Source organism: Trachypithecus francoisi, unplaced genomic scaffold (genome assembly GCF_009764315.1).
Source record: "Trachypithecus francoisi isolate TF-2019V2 unplaced genomic scaffold, Tfra_2.0 Lachesis_group1, whole genome shotgun sequence".
Lineage (NCBI taxonomy): Eukaryota > Metazoa > Chordata > Mammalia > Primates > Cercopithecidae > Trachypithecus > Trachypithecus francoisi.
The window spans coordinates 33,555,143-33,577,726 of record NW_022681454.1 but is presented as its reverse complement, the minus strand read 5'-3'; the positions used below and the strand labels follow the sequence as shown (position 1 = coordinate 33,577,726).

At 38.2% G+C, this 22,584-nt stretch overlaps 1 long non-coding RNA gene across 1 annotated transcript in view; it reads left to right on the top strand.

The window, feature by feature from the left end:
* The window catches only part of LOC117086325, an 88,590-nt gene that overhangs the window by 17,772 nt on the left and 48,234 nt on the right, over positions 1-22,584 (top strand). The window contains exon 3 of the long non-coding RNA XR_004438286.1: positions 17,791-17,906. This is a non-coding gene — a long non-coding RNA (uncharacterized LOC117086325). The remainder of the gene's footprint in view (positions 1-17,790; positions 17,907-22,584) is intronic.

Below are 22,584 nucleotides of genomic sequence, written 5' to 3'. Positions count from 1 at the left end.
ATGGAGTCAACCTAAATGCTTATCAATGATAGACTGGATAAAAAAATTATGGCACATATACACCATGGTGTACTATATAGCCATAAAAGGAACAAAAATCATGTCTTTTCAAGGACATAGGTGGATCTGGAAGTCATTATCCACAGCAAACTAATGCAAAACCAGAAAACCAAGCATTATATGTTCTCTTAGCGGGACCTGAACAATGAGAACACATGGATGAGACCCTGTCTCAAACAAACAAACAAACAAACAAACGGCCTGTAATCTCAGCACTTTGGGAGGAGGAGGCAGGCAGATCACCTGAAGTCAGAAGATTGAGACTGGCCTGATAAAAATGGTGAAACCCAGTCTCTACTAAAAATATAAAACTTAGACGGACGTGGTGGCAGGCACCTGTAATCCCAGCTACTTGGGAGGCTAAGGCAGGAGAATTGCTTCAACCCAAGAGGAGGAGATTGCAGTGAGTTGAGATCGCACCATTGCACTCCAGCCTGGGTGCTAGAGTGAGACTTGGTCTCAGAAAATAAATAAATAAATAAATAAATAAGGAAAGAAGGGAGGGAAGGAAGGAAGGAAGGAAGGAAGGAAGGAAGGAAGGAAGGAAGGAAGGATTAGGACATGTTTTTTTTTTTTTTTAATTTTTTTCTTTTTATTCTTAAATATTTGAGAACATATTTTGTCAAATAAGAACATTCCCTCCTTATTCCAGTATAGTGATCAAAATCAGGAAATTAACATTGATCCAGCATTATTTCTAATCTATAGGACCTAATTTAGATTTAGCCTGTGGACCTAGTAAGGCCATTTACAGCAAAAGAAAAAACAAAGAATGATTCATAAACTTTAGTCTCCTTTAACTAGAAATAGTTCCTCAATTTTTCTTTCATTTTTGGTACAGGTGAGCTATGTTGTAGAATCGCCTTGAATTTGGATTTGTCTGATGTTTCCTTGTGTTTAGATTCAAGCTATGCATTATGGGCACAAGTGCAACTGAGGTATCATTGTGTTCCCAGGGCATTGCATCATGGAGCCACACAAGTGATTTGTCCCATTACTGGTGAGGTTAATTTTGATCACTTGGTTCATGTAGTGTCTGCCAAGTGTCTTCTATTTTCTTTCTGTGATTTTATCAGGTAACCTTTGATGGGTTTTGAGAGAGTGCTCCACAGAAGCATCTGTGGAATATGATAAAAGTTGATGTTTTTTATGATAAAGAATTTTTAAAGTTTTGGGTATATTTCTTTTAGTACCTTTGGCAAATACATGTATAAGAAGTTACATTAAAACTACATTCTGCTTCCTGGACTATTTTTTAGCTACATGATTGCTGTGGGCCTGATCCTGTGGATCATATTTTCAATAGATTACAATTAAATTTTTAAGGATGAATCAGAACATCAGTCTGTTTTTGTATACCTGGGGATCTGGGAGCAGTAGAAAGATTACACCACAAGGAAAAGTTTACTGCCTCAGGCGCAAGTTGCCTCCCTCATCTCTCAGTTATGTTAGAGACTTGGGGGTTTCTGTATTTTGTCCCAACACTCAGAAACTGATTATTTCAGTTTCTGTCTATGTGTAAGAATACTGATCCCTTGTTGATATCCTGACTCCACTATTTTCACTGCATTCTATTTTCTTGCCTTTTCTTAATTAGCTTCTATATAAAAAGTAAAATTTAAGTGCATGTTTATTCCATAAATAGGTCTGAAGAAATGTGGCAATTACAGAATTCAATCCCAAAGCAATTCATAGGTAGTTTCTTAAGCTGCCAAAAAGAAAAAGTAATTAGCTATTAGTTTATATAATACAATGCAAACTTTTTGTTACATGAGAACTACAACACGATGTGAGGAAGATATATAGACGTGTATGTAGACATAAAAGACAGAAACACATAAAGACACTTTTTTTTTTTTTTTGAGACGGAGTCTGGCTCTGTTGCCCAGGCTGGAGTGCAGTGGCTGGATCTCAGCTCACTGCAAGCTCCGCCTCCCGGGTTTACGACATTCTCCTGCCTCAGCCTCCCGAGTAGCTGGGACTACAGGCGCCCACCACCTTGCCCGGCTAATTTTTTGTATTTTTTTAGTAGAGACGGGGTTTCACCATGTTAGCCAGGATGGTCTCGATCTCCTGACCTCGTGATCCGCCCGCCTCGGCCTCCCAAAGTGCTGGGATTACAGGCTTGAGCCACCGCACCCGGCCTAAACACACATATTCAAGACCATAACACAAAGACTTTTTGAGAATGTCAACACTGAATTTAGAAAGTGTATAAATCTTAAATGATTTAAATAGTGCCTGTAACTTACAACTTGTCTGTTTCCTTGGAAATAACTTGTTGTCCCTGTCACTATATTGCTGCTCATTTGAAAAAAAAAGTATAGTTCTGCAAACACCCACATAAACAGTATAGATAGATAGATGGATAGATAGATTGAAGGACAGCACTTAGATTGTTTGTCATTATTTAATATGTTTAGTGTGGACTTTTTGTGTATTTGTTTTGTTTTTATTTAATATTATATTATAAAAAAATTACCAACAGAAACAGAGAGTGTAAATCGTTTGCTGTAAATCTGAGAGAAAAATGTTAACGGAAGCCAGATGCAAAAACAAGCAATTCAAAATGAAAATTTCAAGTAAAAAAAAATTCATTTGGAAAATCAGTAGTAATCAGATGAATAAGGAGGTGCCATACTGATACATGAAAAAAAGAAAAGGTAATTGTAAGCAAGCCCATCAGCATACTGGGTGTGTGTGTATATGCAACAATATAGGCTAAATCAATACAACAAAAGGTTGAAAAATATGGTGACCAACAGAATACATACATATACAGCACACATATGTTGTGTATCAGTTTGGTTTAGGACTATTTGCTGGGTTGAAACTTGTAGGAACCCAAAATCTTTCTACTCAATTATTATATTATGTATAGGGCTCACCTTTGCTCTATGATCAGTGATGACTCACTGTTACTTTATCATTCCAGCTTTCAGACTGGGAAAAGAAGAAATATATGCTTTTTTTCTTTTCAAAAGCTTGGACCCAAAATTGCAAGTATTACCTGTGCCTATAACTCATTAGCCAGAATCTTATCATATGGCCACTCTTGCCTTCAAGAGAAGCTGGGACATTAACATGTTAGCTGGTCAACAATGTGCCAGATAAATCTTTAATCACTATAGAAGAAGGGAGTGAGGACTTTTGGAGAACAACTAGCAGCCTATCTCTATGAAATGGTTCCTCATGAATGTTGTGACTTAGGGTGTTATTTGGGTGCTGCTTTCCAGAAAGTATGTTAGAAACATAAATGCAAGAACCATACAAATGTAGTATATTTTAGTCTAATTCTAATTCTATGCACTTATTATATAGAAAATAATAAAAATAGACAATTTTAGAAATAGATTGGGAACATCTTTTTTTTCTCTCTTTTATTTCTTCTTTTTTTATTTTTTTAATCTTATACTTTTTGTTTTATTTTATTTTTTTCTTCAGCTTTTAAGTTCTGGGGTACATGTGCAGAATATGCAGGTTTGTTACGTTCATGGGTAAATGTGTGCTATGGTGGTTTGCTGCACAGATCTATTCATCACTTAGGTATTAAGCCCAACATCTATTAACTATTCTTTCTGATGCTTTTCCTCCCTTTCTTGGGCACCCCCAACAGGCCCCAGTGTGTGTTGTTCCACCCATGTGTTCTCATCATTCAGCTATTTATAAAGGAGAACATGTGGTGTTTGGTTTTCTATTCCTGCATTAGTTTGCTGAGGATAACAGCTTCCAGCTCCATCCATGTCACTGCAAAGGACATTATCCAATTCCTTTTTATGACTGCATGGTATTCGATGGTGTATATGTATCACATTTTCTTTATCCAGTCTATCACTGATGCACATTTGGGTTGGTTCCATGTTTTTGCTATTGTGAGTAGTGCTGCAGTGAACATACATGTGCATGTTTCTTTACAATATAATGATTTATATTGCTTTTGGTATATACCCAGTAATGGGATTGCTCGGTCAAATGGTATTTCTGCCTCTGGATCTTTGAAGACTCGCCACCCTGTCTTCCACAATGGTTGAATTGATTTACACTCCCACCAAAAGTATAAAAGTATTCCTTTTTCTTCACAGCCCTGCCAGCATCTGTTGTTTCTGGACTGTTTAATATTTGCCATCCTTTCTGGCATGAGATGGTATCTTATTGTGGTTTTGATTTGCATTTCTCTAATGATCAGTGATGTTGAGCTTCTTTTGAGAAGTGTCTCTTGTCCTTTGCCAACATTTTAATGGGGTTGTTTTCTTGTAAATTTGTTTAAGTTCCCTACAGACTAGATAATAGACCTTTGTCAGATGGAGAGATTACAAAAATTTTCTCGTTCTGTAGGTAGTCTGTTCACTGATGATGGTTTTCTTTTGCTGTGCAGAAGCTCTTTAGTTAATTAGATCCCATTTGTCAAATTTGCTTGTGTTGCAATTGCTTTCATAACATCTTTAGTGAAGGACTGGAAGCAATCAGATATCTAACAATAGAGTAGTCATGTATCACCTAGTATATATGATAGGAAGTCAATATACTGATGTGGAAGATTTTAAGCATTTTAGATTATAAGGGCCATTATGGAGTTCTTGGTCATTATATCCTGTGACTTCAGCCAATTCAACATTTTCCTTGAACCTCAGTTTCCCGAGTTTTAAAAAAGAAGATTGGCCGGGCGCGGTGGCTCAAGCCTGTAATCCCAGCACTTTGGGAGGCCGAGACGGGCGGATCATGAGGTCAGGAGATCGAGACCATCCTGGCTAACATAGTGAAACCCCGTCTCTACTAAAAAAATACAAAAAACTAGCCAGGTGAGGTGGCAGCCACCTGTAGTCCCAGCTACTTGGGAGGCTGAGGCAGGAGAATGGCGTAAACCCGGGGGGCAGAGCTTGCAGTGAGCTGAGATCCAGCCACTGCACTCCAGCCTGGGCGACAGAGCGAGACTCCGTCTCAACAACAACAAAAAAACAAAACAAAACCACACACACACAAAAAAGAAGATAATAGTTTTGATATGAGGATTAATAACGTTAATGAGTTTCAAAAATCTGACAAAAACTGTATACATATGTTACTTTAATTAAATTTAAAATTATAAGAATGATGTAATGTTGAGAGAAAATATTTTTAAATGAAGACTTAGATTTGGTTGAATTATTTAAATACTATGAGAATATGAGAGTAAAGGAAATCTATATATATGTACACACACACCTATATACAAAATGAAAATTACATTAATTTTAGACCATTGGTTCTAGAAAATACAGATTATTGGCTCCAGGTAGTGAGACTATGGGTAATTAATTTTCTTTTATCGTCTTCTAAACTTATCAAATAATATTATTTGAATGATATAAAATAAGTTTCTTATAATATTATGAGGGAGTGGCCAAGGTGGCCAACTAGAAGCAGCTAGTGTGCGTTGCTCTCACAGAGAGGAGCAGAAGGGGCAAGTAACTACGATACCTTCAACTGAAGCATCTAGGTACTGACAGTGGGACTAATCAAGAAAACAACTTGACCCAAGGAGAATGAAGAAGAGACACGACAATGACCCACCTGGGAACCTCCCCTGCCCTGGGAAGTGGCGAGTGAATGAGCGGTCTTGGCAAGCCACACTTCTCACAGGAATCTTTGCAACCCTTGTGTCAGGAGATCTTCCTGTGAACCTACTCTACCAGGCTTTCGGTCTGACAAACAGAATTATGTGGAGTCTCGACAGAGCAGTCACTCAGGCATGTGTGGGAACACTAGACCCTTAGATACTTGGTCTTTCCAGCCAAAGTAGCAGTAGCTCCAGCAAAGTGGGAGCTTAGACCCCTGTATATATCCTTAGGAAAGAGACTGAATCCAGGCAGCTGAGCAGCAACAGCTTAGAAGTCTGTTGCACCTCCCTAAGCAGGAGCTCCCCTGGGGAGAGTCAGGTGGCCATGTTTGCTGTTTGGGCACCTTCAGGCTTTGGACTTTGGAGAGTCCCAGCAGACTCTGGGCAGAAGGGATTCCCCAGCACAGCACAGCTGCCCGACCAAAACGAGACCAGACTGCTTCTTCAAGTGGGTACCCAATCCCATTCCTCCCCACCGGATGAGACCACCCAACTGGGGCTTCTAGTCACCTTCTACAGGTGCCTTTGGGCTGGCAAGAAGCTTGTGCCTCCCTAGGTCAAAGCTCTCAGAGGGATGGACAGGCTGCAATCTTTGCTGCTTCACAATCTTCATTGGTGACATTTCCAGATACTAGAAAATACAGTGATTAGATACTGGAGCAGACCTATAGAATACCGCAGCAGCCCTACAGAAAAGTGGCCAGACTGTTAAGGGGTGTCCATTCTCTTATCTCCTCACTGGGGAGGTCCTCCAGGCCTGGGCCTACAGGCACCCCTTACCAGAACTATTGAGCCAGCAGGAACTCAGGAACTCCCTGGACAGAGCCTTCAGGGGCAACAGACTCTCTGTCACTGCCTCTGCAGGGGATCTGGCCTTGGCACCTTCAGACTAACAAAGGAGAAAAGACCCTAAGTGACTTACCCACAAGTCCAATGAGTTGTAGGAAACCCAAGGAGAGGAAGCTAGTCTGTATTCCATGGGTCCCACCGCCCACCCCCACCTCCGTCTCCCCACTGCTCATAACCAGGCAGGGAACCCCTGACTTTGGCCGACGGCACAGACCTTCCATCCTGGGCTGACTGCACTGAGTGATTTCTGACTTTCATGTATCTGGAGTGGAGCCCTGAGGAGACAAGCAAACAACTATCTTCCACAATCACTACTAGATCTATTCCTCTGCTGCCTCTAAGCTGAGGAAGGAACATAAACACTGAAATCACTTCTGAGCTGCAATGGACAGCCCAGGTGTACCAGGTCATGAACTATAGCCAGCACTCAAGGAGGAGAGGAACCCACACTTTCAGAGCATTGAGAGGAAACACGGCTGCAACTGTGAGGAAACCTAGGGGAGTCACATGACCAAGCAAGAGTTTACCAACTTACCAATAAGCCTAAGTGCCTCCTGCTGGATCATACCCAAAGTTTCAACACCAAAAACCTCACTAACATACCCCTGTCTGAAACCAGAGACAAGCAGCCAGCTTCAAATAAAGACCCTGCACAAAGCCTCAGCCTAGTGAAAATATCCAAAAAAATTTATTGACTATATTCAATTTATACTGCAGTTAAAGGAACAACCACATGCAGAGATGAGAAAAAAAAAAAAAATAATGCAAGAACTCCAGTAGCTCAGATGGCCCGGGTGTCATATGTTCTCCAAATGACCTCACTAGTTTTTCAACAACAGTTCTTAACCAGGCTGAACTGGCTGGAATGACAAAAATAGAACTCAGAATATGGAGCGGAAGAAAGATCATCGAGATTCAGGAGGATGGCAAAACCCTATCCAAGGAAAATAAGAATCACAATAAAGTGACACAAGAGCTGAAGGACAATATAGCAGGTATAAAAAAGAACTTAATGGGTTTAACAGAGCTGAATAACACAATACAAGAATTTCCCAATGCAACCACAAGTATTAACAGCAAAATAAGCCAGGCTGAAGGAGAAATCTCAGAACTCAAAGACCTGTTTTCTGAAATAAGACAATCAGACAAAATAAAGACAAAAGAATAAAAAGGAATGAACAAAATTTTTGTGAAGTATGGGATTACATAAAGAGGCCAAATCTACCAATCATTGGCATTCCTGAATGGGAGAGGGAGAAAACAAACATCTTGGAAAACATTTCAGGATATCTTCCATGGAAACTTCCCCAAATTTGCTACAGAGGCCAACAAATTCAAGAAATACAGAGAACTTCTGCCAGATTCTACACAAGAAGATCATCCCCAAAACACATAATCATCAGATTTTTCAAGGTTGAAATGAAAGAAAGAATGTTGAAGGCAACTAGAAAGAATGGGCAGGTGATCTACAAAGGGAACCCCATCGGGCTAACAGCGAGTTTCTGGAGAAAAGGGAACATTAATACACTGCTTGTGGGAGTATGTATTTGTTCAACCATTGTGGAAAGCAGTATGGCAATATGGCGATTCCTCAAAGAACTAAAAGCAGAACTATCATTCAACTCAGCAATCCTATTACTGGGCATATACCCAGGGGAATATAAATCATTCCACCATAAAGACACATGTATTTGAAAGCTCATGGCAGCACTATTCATAATAGCAAAACCATGGAATGAACCTAAACACCCATCAATAACAGACTGGATAAAAAAAATATAGTACATATATATTGTGGATGGAATACTATGCAGCCATGAAAAAGAAAGAGATCATGTCTTTTGTGAATGGAGCTGGAAGCTATGATCTTTAGCAAACTAATGCAGAAACATACAATCAAATACTATATGTCCTCACTCATAAGTGGGAGCTAAATAATAACTTATGAACACAAGAGGAAACAACACACAGTGCAGTCTACTTGAGTGGGGAGGGTGGGAGGAGAGAGTGGAGTAGAAAAGTATGACTAGTGGGTACTGACCCCTGTGACCTGGAACACCTGGACTGGCTCAGTGACCTGGATGCAGAAGGCTTGTGACCAGTCTAGTCAGTCGGGCCTGCTCCCAGGGTACATGCCAAAGGGAGACTCACTGGATTGTGGGAGTGCAATCCATGGGTGGGCTTAATACATGGGTGACAAAATAATATGTGCAAAAAACCCCTGTGACACCTGTTTAGCTATGTAGCAAACCTTCTCCTGTACTCCCAAACCTAAATAAAAGTTTAAAAATTATGTAAGAATCTCAGATATTTGTTATTAATAATTATTTATGCTTTTATAATATAAGCCTCCCCTAATTATTTGGCTTAATGTCCTATTTATTGCCACTGTTGATTGTACTATGTAGGAATAATTTCTTAGAACATGAAATGCTTTTATTATAGGGCTTTAAAAAATAGAATTAAAATATTTTATACATCATAAAAATATAATGATAAAGAGAGAAAAGACTCCATAAAAATACACCAGTTTTTTAAGAAGAGAAATAATCTTGAGGAAACCAGGCAAGATGGTCAACCAGACATAGCCAGAAAACACCTCTTCCACCAAGAGGAACCAAAATACCAAATAAACCAGCACACTTCCAACAGATATTTTGAGAGAAAACACTAAAAGTCCATAGAGGCGACACAGATGCTGGGGTTGAAGAAAGAGTAAGCTGGGAAGTCTGCTTGGAGTCACAGGGCCACTAGGATTGCCCCCCAGTTCCTCAACCCAGTGAAGGAGTGAGAAAACCTGGGGTAATAATACCCCATGGACCTCTGGTATCCTAGCTATAGGATAAGCTCCCACAACCCCCATAGACCTTTGTACTGAGAGGAGGAGCTGCCTGGAAAGCAGGTAGATGTGCAGCTTGAACCTTCATGGAGCCCAGAAGGTTTTGCTGTGCAGTACAGCTGTGGCAAATCACAAGCATAGATGCCCATCCCCCAAGCTTCTCCATGTTGGACCGAGTGGTTGAAGCTCCTGTTGTCTGCTGGACTTGGAGGGAACAGGGCTGCCATTGATATGGGATTGAAGCATATCTGATCCACATGCCCCCTTGCCTGCTGGTCCCTCCCAAGACAACCTGCCTTTTGACTCCTACAGGATGGTGCCCACAGCACAGTCTTCACTGCCCCATCTGTGTCTTCTTAGCAGTGTGGGAGTAGTGGGCCCCTCAGCACAGCCAGTGCTCGACCAAAGGGAGACCCACTGGATTGTGGGAGTGCAAGCTGGGCAGGCCCACAGCTGTCTGCCAGGATGAAAACCCAGGGCTGTGGGTGCCATACCAGTTGGACATCCACAGTTCCACTGCCCTGCTCTGGGATCCTCCATCCTTGACCCACTGCCTCACCAAACCACCAGCAAACATATCTCACAATTTGCTCTAAAAAGCACAGGAGACCAGCAGGCCCCAGGGAGTTGTGGGTCTCCTATGACTTAACTCTTAGCTGCAAGTGCTCCGAAGGGAGGAGGGAGTGCAAGCTGCCAAAGCCTCCCTTGGGGCAAAGACAATGCTGGTACAGAGCCAGTAGTTCCACCAAGGACAGAGAATGAACTTGGAGAGAGAGTCATCTTTTGCCCAACTGCTTCCCCTCCACAGAGCCCTGCTGTGTATGTACTGAAATACAAAACGGGTGCAAGACTGAGAACCTACTTGCTTTCTCTTACTGTTAAACACCACCTACTGGAATGCAGCCGGAATTACACCACCAAAAATTGCTTCAGCAAGCAAAGCCTATGAAACGCATTGCAGAAACCTCTCTCTCTTCACTGGCTATAAACTTAATTGTAAAACCTTAACCTATAAAAATCCTCAATCCTAGCACTTTGGGAGGCCAAGGCGGGCAGATCATTTGAAGTCAGGAGTTCGAGACCAGACTGGCCAACACGGTGAAACCCCGCCTCTCTAAAAATACAAACATTAGCTGGGTGTGGTGGCACGCACCTGTAATCCCAGCTACTTGGGAGGCTGAGGCAGGAGAGTCGCTATAACCTGGGAGGCGGAGGTTGCAGTGAGCTGAGATCGTGCCACTGCACTCTAGCCTAGGTGACAGAGAAAGACTCCATCTCAAATAAATAAATAAATAAATAAACAAATAAATAAATAAAATAAAATAAAAATAAAAATCCTCAAAGAAAACCTAGGAAATTTCCTTCCGGACATTGGCCTTGGAAAATAATTTATAACTAGGCTCTCAAAAGCAATTGCAACAAAAACAAAAATGACCCATGGCCCCTAACTGAAGTAAAGAGCTTCTGCACAGCAAAAGAATCTATCAACAGAGTGAACAGAGAGACAATCTTCACAAACTATGCATCTGATAGAGATCTAATATCCAGAATCTACAAGAATCTATAAGGAACTTAAACAAATCATTAAGAATATAAAAGATAACCAAATTTCAAAATGGACAAAAGAGATGGACAGACACTTCTCAGAAGAGGACATACATGCAGTTAACAAATATATGAAAAAAAGGCAGAGTATCACTAATCATCAGAAAAATGCTAATCAAAATCACAATGATATAGCATCTCACAGCAGTCAGAATGGCTATTATTAAAAAGTAAAAAATACAAAAATTTGAGCAGTTGTTGGCGAGGCTGCAGAGAAAGAGGAAGTTTATGCCCTGTTGATGGGAATGTAAATCAGTTCAGTCACTGTGGAAAGCAGTTTGGAGATTTCACAAATAATTCAAAATAGAACTATCATTGAACCCAGCCATCCCATCACTGGATATAAAGCCAAAGGAAACTAAATCATTCTATCAAAAAGACACATGCCCTTGTATGGTCTTTACAGCACTATTCATAATTGCAAAGACAAAGAATCAACGTTATGTGCCCATCATTGGTGGATTGGGTCAAGAAAATGTGGTACATATATAACATGGAATACTATGTAGACATATAAAAAGAAGGAAATCATGTTCTTCAAAGCAACGTGGATTCAGCTGGAGTCAGTCATCCTAAGCTAATTAATGCAGAAATAAAATGAAATATCACGTTCTTGCTTGTAAGTGGGAGCTAAATCTTGGGTACCTATGGACATGAAGAGGAAAACAGTAGACACTAAGGATTCAAAATGGAGAGAGGGAGAGAAGGGGATACGGCCTGAAAAACTTCCTGTTGTGTACTGTGTTCACTATTTGATGGGATCAATAGAAATGTCAATCTCAGCATCACACACTATACCACTGTAACAAAATTGCAGATGTAGCCCCTGAATCTAAAATAAAAATTGAAATTAGAAAAAAAAAATCACTAAACTTGATTTTGAAAATCAGAATCTTGTTTGGATTGTGAATATTTTCTCTACATTCTACTATTTGTTCTATAGATTCTGAATATTCTATAATTAACATGTACTACTTTATAATTTAAAAGTAGTCACAATATATTTTCTAAAGTAAGAAAGAAAAGCATATTTTAAAGTGATTAGTCCCAATAGAGTAACATTTCTCCATTTCTAGTAGTGTTTATATTAAATTTTTTCACTATAATTCATAGTAAAAATTCCAAATTCAAAATTTTTAATTATCCAAAAATGAGTAAAGCTTTACATTTAAGGTCATGACACTTAAAAAATCCTTGTAAGAAAACTTCATATTATAGAAATGAAGCTCCAACACTGATAATTTTCCAGAGTGTGTGGAGAAAGTTTAGTTGTTTTGCTTTTGTTTGTGCTAGGAAGAAGGCTGATAGGAAGAAAGTAGCAAAGGCTTCACTGAACCTCAGGATTTAAACATACTCTCTTATTTGACCAGAACAAAGTACCTGACTAAGGTAGAAGACATGGTCATATGAAACATCTTTAGCTACTGAAATGGAGCATTACTCTTTTCTAATCAAACTTTAATTTCAAAACAGAACAAAATTATTAAATCAGGTATAAATACATGTTTCTCAGAAAATGCATTAAAAATGGCGAACAATTTTCCTAAAGTTTTAGTCCATCTTCGAGAGTCATCCTTTCGCTCAATTGCTGTAATCCTAAAGCTCTTTTAAGTCTTATTTGACTGAATTCTTAATATGCTGAAACCTGAAATTTCTGAGCATTCAAAGCTTGGTTGCTTCTGATTTTTTCATTAGTGTCAATATAAAGTGCTTCCCATCAGAGCCCATGAGATTTTATCAGTACTAATCTGTTATTTCTTCCCTGATGCTTCCAGACTATTGAAAGCTCCTAATTTGTGATAATTAACCTCCTGAGAATAGCATTGCTAATTTAACCCAGGGAGCAGCCACATCTTTCTGTGCTCAGCTTTGCAACCTCCCAGACAGGTCTTTTTTGGTCTGTATTTCAGGCATCAGGTAAATTATGCACTAATAAACAGTGAGGGTTTTTGTAGTAAAAGCCAAAATTATGCGGACAGCACTTGTCATGTGAAGGACCAGTTCTCGGTGGTGATCAAGAACAAATGGTCCAGCTTTTGTTCTTGATTCTTCTTAATGAATATGTGATGTTAAGAGAGTTACATAATCTTTCTAGCCTCAGTTTCTCTATATGTAACACTTTCAGGTTACTGTGATAACTAAGGGACTTACTCTTAATATGTATAAAATGCTTTAGCACCTAAAACACCACCATAATAAGCTCTAGATAGTGGTGCTATCATTATGATAACAAAATTTCATTTTGAAACTGCAGATATGGATAAAATTGGTATGGAGGAGAAAAGAGGGAAGTAGTTAATGTAAGAACTGAATAAATTATTTCTCAATATGAAAGACATGTTTTTGAAGATGCAAATCAAAAGTGGGTTGAGAGAATTAGGGACAAGAAGAGAAAAAAATTTCTATTCACACTCTTAAAGACAGCATAGAATATCTAGCATGCTTTAATATAAATATTAAGCTGCTCAATAAGTTCATTAATATTGTCACTCCCTCCAGTTAGAACAAATTTTAGACTAGGTATAATTGGCATATCAAATGGTAACATACATATATGATTATATATATATAATATATTGTCAAAATATATATTATAGTCAATGAAATATTATAGTTGCCATTTCTGTGAGTTGTATCAACTAAGTGATTCCACTAAATTTCAAGTGGATCCATGTTGAGTCAAATGACACGTTGGTAACTTTTTTTTTTTAAGATTCACAGCAAAACCTTAGTGAAAGGTAGCAAGATTTCCCATATACCCCTGCCCCACATACATTTGTTATAATTGATTAACCTGCATTGACACATCATTAACACCTGAAGTTCATAAAGTTCACTCTTGATGTTTTAAATTCTATGGGATTTTTTAAAATATAAAACTCCTGCATGTACAACACGTAAAAGAAAAGCATATTTTGCTGAGACCAAAGGTCAAGGATCAAGCCACCTCTGCTATCTCTGATCCCAGAAGTGACTCCTAGTGCTTCAGGAAACCTTCCAACTATGGCATCAGTTTTAAAAACATTCTTGCAGGACAATGTACTGTATTTTGAATGAGACATATCTGGATATGGCATATTTATATCTCTAGCTCTGTGACTTTGAGTAACTTTAAATTTTTGTATTTCATTTTCTGTATTTCCAAAATAGAAATCATACTTAAACCTCACAGGTTTCTGGGAAGGATTTAAATGAGGGACCATATAGGTGACATTTACTGTAACACCTGGCACAAGTAGTAATTCAGTAAATCCTAGATGTCCCCAAGCTTTCTAAATCTTACTTTAATTGAGACTAATGTGATTAATGCCATCCCTATTTTCACCATAGAACAATGGTGAAATATATCACAAAGCTGAATTAAGAAGTTTTAAAAAACATACAGCCGGGCACGGTGGCTCACGCCTGTAATCCCAGTACTTTGGGAGGCCGAGACTGGTGGATCACGAGCTCAGGAGATGGAGACCATCCTGGCTGACATGGTGAAACCCTGTCTCCACTAAAAATACAAAAAAAATTGGCTGGGCGTGGTGGCGGGAGCCTGTAGTCCCAGCTACTCGGCAGGCTGAGGCAGGAGAATGGCGTGAACCCGGGAGGCAGAGTTTGCAGTGAGTCGAGATCGCACCACTGCACTCCAGCCTGGGTGACCGAGCAAGACTCCGTCTGAAAAAAAAATTAATTAATTAATTAACAATATTTATTATTATTACTACTATCGACAGAGATCATGAAGCACCCCAAAAGCCCAGTCTCAAAAACAGGTTAATTTTGGCATGAGGTCGATCTGCTAATAAATCTCAGATAATTTTCTGAAAAATTATTTTCTGAAAAATTATTGATATTAATGGTTACTGTTAGTAACCATTTATATCAATATATCCTCTAAAAATTGTATAAAATATCTTAAAATCATAGGACAAACTTATTCATATATTAAAATTGCTGACTCTAAAAAAATGATCAACACAGGCGGGGCACCATGGCTCATGCCTATAATCCAGCATTTTGGGAGACTGAAGAGGGCGGATTATGAGGTCAGGAGATCGAGACCATCCTGGCTAACATGGTGAAACCCCGTCTCTACTAAAAATACAAAAAATTAGGCAGGCGTGGTGGTGGGGTCCTGTAGTCCCAGTTACTCTGGAGGCTGAATGGCGTGAACCCAGGAGGCGGAGCTTGCAGTGAGCCAAAGGTTGCGCCACTGCACTCCAGCCTGGGCAACAGAGAGAGACTCTGTCTCAAAAAAATAAATAAATAAAAAATAAATTAAAAAAATCAACACATTTATTACATCCTCAGACAGATCACCATAGAATTAATTTCATTAAAAAAATCAGGAAAAGTGTGTAGAATAGAAAGGAGCCTAGGATGTGCTCTTGAGAAACTTCAACACCTAGAGGACACTCAGGAGAAGAGTCAATAAAAAGACACTGGAATGCCTGAGTGGAAGGCATGGTCATGTAAGAGAGATGCTAGGAAAACGGAGTTTACAAAGAGTGGAATGATAGTTGTGGTTTCACTCTTTCATCCGTTATATATTAAGCAGCTATTATATTTCATGTGCTCAGGATTCAACAGTGAGCAAGATAAGATCTTTGTGCTAAAGAAACTTACAATTTAGTGAGTCAAGTGAAGATTGTTAACATGGAAATGGATAGAAAAAATGTCCACTGAAATAAGCAATTAGGCACACATGTCTAAATTTTGTTTAACAAATGTGTAAAATCATTAATTAAACACATTTTTTTAAAACTGAATGCCTGTTATTTTCCAGGCACTGTTCTAAGTGGGAACCACAATAAACAAAATGAAACTGCAACAAAGGCCCAAAGCAGATGCGTGCTAGACATGTTGAAAACATCTGAATTGCTAGGATAAAAAAGTGAGGAAAGAAATCATAGAAGCTGAGGTCACAGAGATAAAGGGTCGGGGTACAGATTGTGAAAGACCATACTGTTACTTAAAATTTCTTAATATTTACCCATTACCTAGTAAATGCACTAATCCAGTTCCTAGGTATAGCTTGCAAGACCATGCTAGACCGGCCCCATGTAATTTTTATCCATGTCCCATTGTATTACACAGGACACTGTATATTCCAGTGATAGCAATGTTTATATTTTTGCCTCTATTCTTGCTTTTGCATATTTTTTCAGATTGTTTTTCCTTTTGAAATAATCTCCCTTTCTGTCCTCAAATCATTTTCCCTAGGAAACTTTCTTAGAATTCAAACAGGATAATAAGATTTTAAATACCATCTATTCTTCTTTCGTACTAAACAGTGAGTTCCTTTAGATATACAATTTTTTTTTTCATCTTTACATTCACAATAAACTACGAGTTGCTAATTTTATGTTTCAACATGACTAGGCCATAGGAATAACTGGTTGATCTGTGAGGAATGACTTGTGTATCTGTGAGGATGTTTCTGGAAGAGATTAGCATCTGAATCAGTAGACTAAATAAAGAAGGTCTTCCTTCACCAAGGTGGGCAGGCATTATCTAATCCATTGAAGACATGAATAAAACAAAAAAGTAGAGGAAGCTTGAATTAAGTCAGCCTGACTGAATGAACTAGAACATCAATCTTCTCCTGCCCTTGGCACTGCTGGTTCTCTGGCCAGACTGGAATCTATGCCATCTATATCATTAGTTCTCCAGCTGTCAGACGTTTGAACCACACAACTAGCTTTCTTGAGTCTCCAGCTTGCAGACAGCATGACATGGGAAATCTCAGCTGAAATACCATGTGTGTAAACATCTTATAATAAAATTATCTCCATATATATTTATATAATATATAGGGTAATATATATGGTTTTATGTCTATATGTGGATATATATACACACACACACACACACTCTCTCTCTCTCCTATTGGTTCTGTTTATGTTGGATATACATGGTATCTGACCCACAGTAGGTATTTAACAGACTTCTGACCAAAACTGCATGCCAAAATTAGTTATCAAGAAACACATTTTTTACTAATAAACTTTATTTTTAGAACAATTTTGGGTTCACAGCAAAATTGAACAGAAAGTACACAGTGTTATTATACACCCCCTTTCTCTACACACAACATGCCCCTCCATCAATATTCCACACCAGAGTGGGACCCTTGTTACAAATTATGAACCTACATTGACATACAATCATCATCCAGAGTTCATAGTTTACATTAGGGCTTACTCTTTTTTTTTTTTTTTTTTTTTGAGACGGAGTCTGGCTCTGTTGCCCAGGCTGGAGTGCGGTGGCCGGATCTCAGCTCACTGCAAGCTCCGCCTCCCGGGTTTACGCCATTCTCCTGCCTCCGCCTCCCAAGTAGCTGGGACTACAGGCGCCCGCCTCATCGCCCGGCTAGTTTTTTGTATTCTTTAGTAGAGACGGGGTTTCACCGTGTTAGCCAGGGTGGTCTCGATCTCCTGACCTTGTGATCCGCCCGTCTCGGCCTCCCAAAGTGCTGGGATTACAGGCTTGAGCCACCGCGCCCGGCCCATTAGGGCTTACTCTTGCTGTTGTACATTCTTTGGGTATTGACAAATGTATAATAGTGTATATTCACTGTAGTATCATACTCTGAATAGTATCATTCTCTGAAAATTATCTATGTCCATTCATCTATCTCTCCTAATCCCTGGCAAACAATCACTTTATTGCCTCTATAGTTTTACCTGTTTTAGAATGCTGTATTGCTGGATCAAATAGTATGTAGTCTTTTAAGATTATCTTCTTCTACTTAGTAATATGCATTTATATCTACTTCATGTCCTGTCATGGCTTAATAGCGTTTTTGCATTTTTTTGGTGTGTTTTTTTGTTTTTGTTTTTTTTTCTTTTAGTGCCGAGTAATATTTTGTTTTCTGGCTATACCTCACTTTATCTACTTGCTACTGAAGGGTATCCTGATTGTTTTAAAGTTTCGGCAATTAGGAATAAAGCTGCTATAAATGTCCAGGTAAAGGTATTTATGTGAACATAAGTTTTTAATTCATCTGGGTAAATATCGAGAACCATGATTGCTCTATCATATCATAAGAGTATTTTTAATTTTGTAGAAAACTGCCAAAGTGTCTTTCGAAGTGGCTGTACCATTTTGTCGTCCCTCCTGCAGTGAATGAAGGTTCCTCTTGCTCCACACCCTCAGCAGCATTTGGTGTTGTCAGTGTTTTGAATTTTGGTTATTCTAATTGCTATATAGTAGAATCTCACTGTTGTTTTAATTTAAAATTCCCTAAAGAAATAAGGTGTTGAACATCTTTTCAGATGCTTACTTTTTTTTTTTTTTTGAGACGGAGTCTCACTCTGTTGCCCAGGCTGGAGTGCAGTGGCCGGATCTCAGCTCACTGCAAGCTCCGCCTCCCGGGTTTACGCCATTCTCTCGCCTCAGCCTCCCGAGTAGCTGGGACTACAGGCGCCCGCCATCTCGCCGGGCTAATTTTTTGTATTTTTTTAGTAGAGACAGGGTTTCACCGTGTTAGCCAGGATGGTCTCGATCTCCTGACCTCGTGATCCACCCGTCTCGGCCTCCCAAAGTGCTGGGATTACAGGCTTGAGCCACCGCGCCCGGCCCAGATGCTTACTTTTAACTGTCTATCTTTTCTGGCAAGGTGTCCGCTTGTCTTTTGTCCCCTTTTGATGGGATTGTTTGTTGTCTTGTTGTTGAGTTTTAGAGTTCTTTGTATATTTTGTATAACACCTTTTTATCCTTTGTGTCTTTTGCAAATATTTTCTTCAAGTCTGTGGATTTCCTTCTCATTTTGTTGAAGAAAACATATATTTTTAAATGAAGAAGAAACACTTTGATAATTAATGCAATTCTTGATAATTATATCTGTTATTAAATACTTATTAATTTTAATGATGTTTTACATTGTTTACATGTATTAACTTTCTTAAACTTCAAAAATAAAATAATTGGAAAAGGGAACACATATACATGTTCTTCTTTAACATCCTAAGAAAGAAATTCAAAAAGAATATAGAGAGCAAAGCTAAAGCTAAAACTTTAAGCAACAAAACTTCTGTCTTTAACTGCATACAATTTTTAATCAGGAACTTATCTCAGTACTTCATAAACATACTAAATTAGGAAAGAGATGAATGTATATCTGAAAACAAAATAATGCATCATTTTACTGAGAGAGTTTACACAGCTTCAAAGAGCAGATGTTTTGGTTCTATCAAACTGTAGTTGACAAATTTCCTAGCAGTGGGAGTGGAAAATTAGTTTTCATTTTTAGAAATTATTTGATACCATTTACAGACCTTTGCTATTTATCACACTGATTAAAAGCTGCCATTTACAGCATTTATAGTCTTCAAGTACATGTCAAAACTGTTTCTATCCAATTCAAATTTCTTCTGAAGGGACATATTAAACCAAACCAGGATATATATCTTTCCTTTTCTTAAGTAATACATCAAAGCTATGCAGTAAGGTACATTCTAATATTGTATTGAGAATTTCACTGATTAAATCTGGAGAGATGCTTATCTAATACTTACAAACTTGGAAACATCTTTGGAACCAAAGGTAAGTATAAATAGGTAAGAAATACTGCCCTGGAATGTCATGATAAAATGGCTACAATTTCCATAAAAGCAACAATATCTCAAATCCATTTATCCCATGAGAAAAAAAATATTCATGTCAGAAAAAGCAAGATAGTTCATTGAAGCTTATAAACTGGCAGGTGAAATTTTGTAAGGATTTCTCGTGATCGCTCAGGAGTTTCTTATAGGGATACTGGAAAAACCCATGGAAAGAAAGTCCCCACTCCTCTCCAGTTATTTAATCTCACAGGATTTGCCATGAGCTGAACCATATATGCACATTTATTTTAGACAGAAACTTTTGAAAAAAATGTATATTCTACATATTTTTTTTTTTTTTTCCCCAATTAACTAAATAACTCTCATTTTGAGGAAGGGGTTTCTACCCAGATACTTTTGAATATGTTATAAGGCCAGGCACGGTGGCTCATATCTGTAATCTCAGCACTTTGGGAGGCCGAGGCAGGCAGATCACTTGAGGCCAAGAGTTCCAGACCAGCCTGGCCAACATTGTGAAACCCAATCTCTACTAAAATCACAAAAATTAGCTGGGCGTGGTGGTGTGTGTGGGTAATCCCAGCTACTTGGGAGACTGAGGCACAAGAATCACTTGAACCCAGGAGACAGAATTTGCAGCAACCAGAGACGGCGCCACTGCCCTCCAGCCTGGGTGAGAGAACAACACTCCGTCTCAAAATAATAATTATGAAGTGGGAGGATCATTTGAGCCAAGGAGACAGAGGGGGCAGTGAGCCAAGATTATGACACTGCATTCCAGCCTGGGTGACAGAGTAAAATCCTGTCTGGAAAATACCTCTGTATATCTCAGAATTTTTCCCTTGAACTTTAATAGTTCAAGGGTGTTCAAATAAATGTAAAACACACCTTCCTTAAACTTTGCTTAATAAGACTCAGGTGTTCACCCTAGTCTTGCCCTGGCATCGTCCTTCATTATAGAACATGTAACTTTCAAAATATACTCTGAGAAAGATGATTAATATGAACTTTCTAATTAAAATTAGAGTTTGTATGCATACATAAAAATTTTAAAAAATATTTTAATATGATGTAAAAATATAATAATGTCAATATTATATCTAAATATTAAACTTAAATCAGGGAATATTAAAGACTATAATTTTAATGTAAATTATGAATTATGATAAAGTCTTGCTGACATATACAAATGTATACATAGCTTTTATGAATGGTATATATTCGTATGTTTGTACATCCACATTTAATCTTGTTACAAGATTTGGGCTTGTGTTAGATGAATTTGGGAGAGTTCAAATAATAGTAGTTTTACTCCAGATTGAGTATTGAGGGAAAGTGGGAAATTTTATATATTCTGATGTAAACTTTATTTGGAATATAATATAATGAATAGGATATTACTACTTTCTGTTATCCTTCAGGAGATATTTATACTCAAGTCATTTAAAAAATATCAACCTGTTTCAGGATCTGCATCACAATACTCGAAACCACTTTCATTCAAAGACAATATGGTAGATAGTTAGTACAGGCTGACTGAAAACAGCTTCTTGCTTATTTATTCAAGAATTAGGCTATGAGCTAGACTGAGTAAATAAGTGAATGCAAAGAGCCAAATGCAGCATATCAATTAAGCTTTGATTCTTAGGAAATTTATATCCCTGAGTAATGCTGGGTTCAGGCACACAGTTGTATCTCTAGATATCTTTAGAATAGATGCATACAGGCTAACTGCATAGATGTACTCATGTGAGCTCTTTGCCTTTTCTCTATAATTTTTCGACTTATTCGTTCTCTCTGGGGCTTAGGCAGAGCAATGCTGTCTTCTGATTTAACGTGATTTGTAAATGTTTTTATAAATAAACTTAACTGTTGATAAGCCATTTATACAACTAGCCTGCAGAATAGGAAAAGTACAGGTGTGTGTGTATATATATGTATATGTGAATTGATGGGTATATATACACACACATATCTGCACATGAATACATATATAAATGTACACTTGTTACAGAGACACACAGAGACAAACACACTCATATATATACACAAATATATAAATATATTGTTTTGATTAACCATCGTTATGCAGTCAGTTTCTCCCATCTCTTCTCATCAAAGGCACTTGTTCTCTTTAACTCTGTTTATTGGTATCTTTCCTTCATTTAGAGAAAATCATATGACAACGACAAAGAAAGACACAGCAAAACCAAACCCTTTCGGCATATAATGAAAAGTATTGTTATGTAAAAGCAAGACAATCTTGTTTATATGGAAGATAATAAACCGAATCAGAAAGTTATCTTTGTGACACATTACTGATATAGTTTCCAGACTATAAACCACTGCACAGGTCTATCTGGTATGCAAAATCATGTTCAGTCACCAAATTGAAAAAATTTTCTGAATGTACTCTTGCCCCCAGAACAGCAAAGCTACTCTAATGAAACCAAAATTATTATTATTGTTATAGAGACAGGGTCTTGTTCTATCTTCCAGGCTGCAGTTAGCAGCATGATCATAGCTCACTGCAGCCTTGAACTTCTGGGCTGAAACTACCCTCCAACTTCAGTGTACTGAGTGGCTGAGACTACAGGCATGTACCACCTAGCCTGGCTCTGAAACCAAAATTATTCTTTCTACTATTTTTTTAAATGGGAGCTACACAATAGATAGATTGATAGATTAATACTAGATAGATATGCATATATACATATCTCTTTTGTTATGTAAGATTTAATAATTCATTTATTTAACAAATATTAATTACCTTTTTTTTGTAAATAACTCTTCTCAACACTGAGTATGCAGCAGCAGACAAGACAAATTTCCTCCTCTCATGGAGAAAATATTCTAGTGGGACAGTAGATGATAATAAAGTCAACATGACGAGGTGGGAAGATCATTTTAGTTAGGGTGACCAAGGACTACATTTCAAGGAAGGTAATGTTCGCACATAAACCTGAAAGACATCAGAGCTTAATTCTTGAGTTAGTAAAAGGGCACCTTGACAGCTGCTCCCCTAGATATGACCCCTAATAAACCATACCTGCCAGTGTGTGTGTCCTGGATCCCATCTAGGG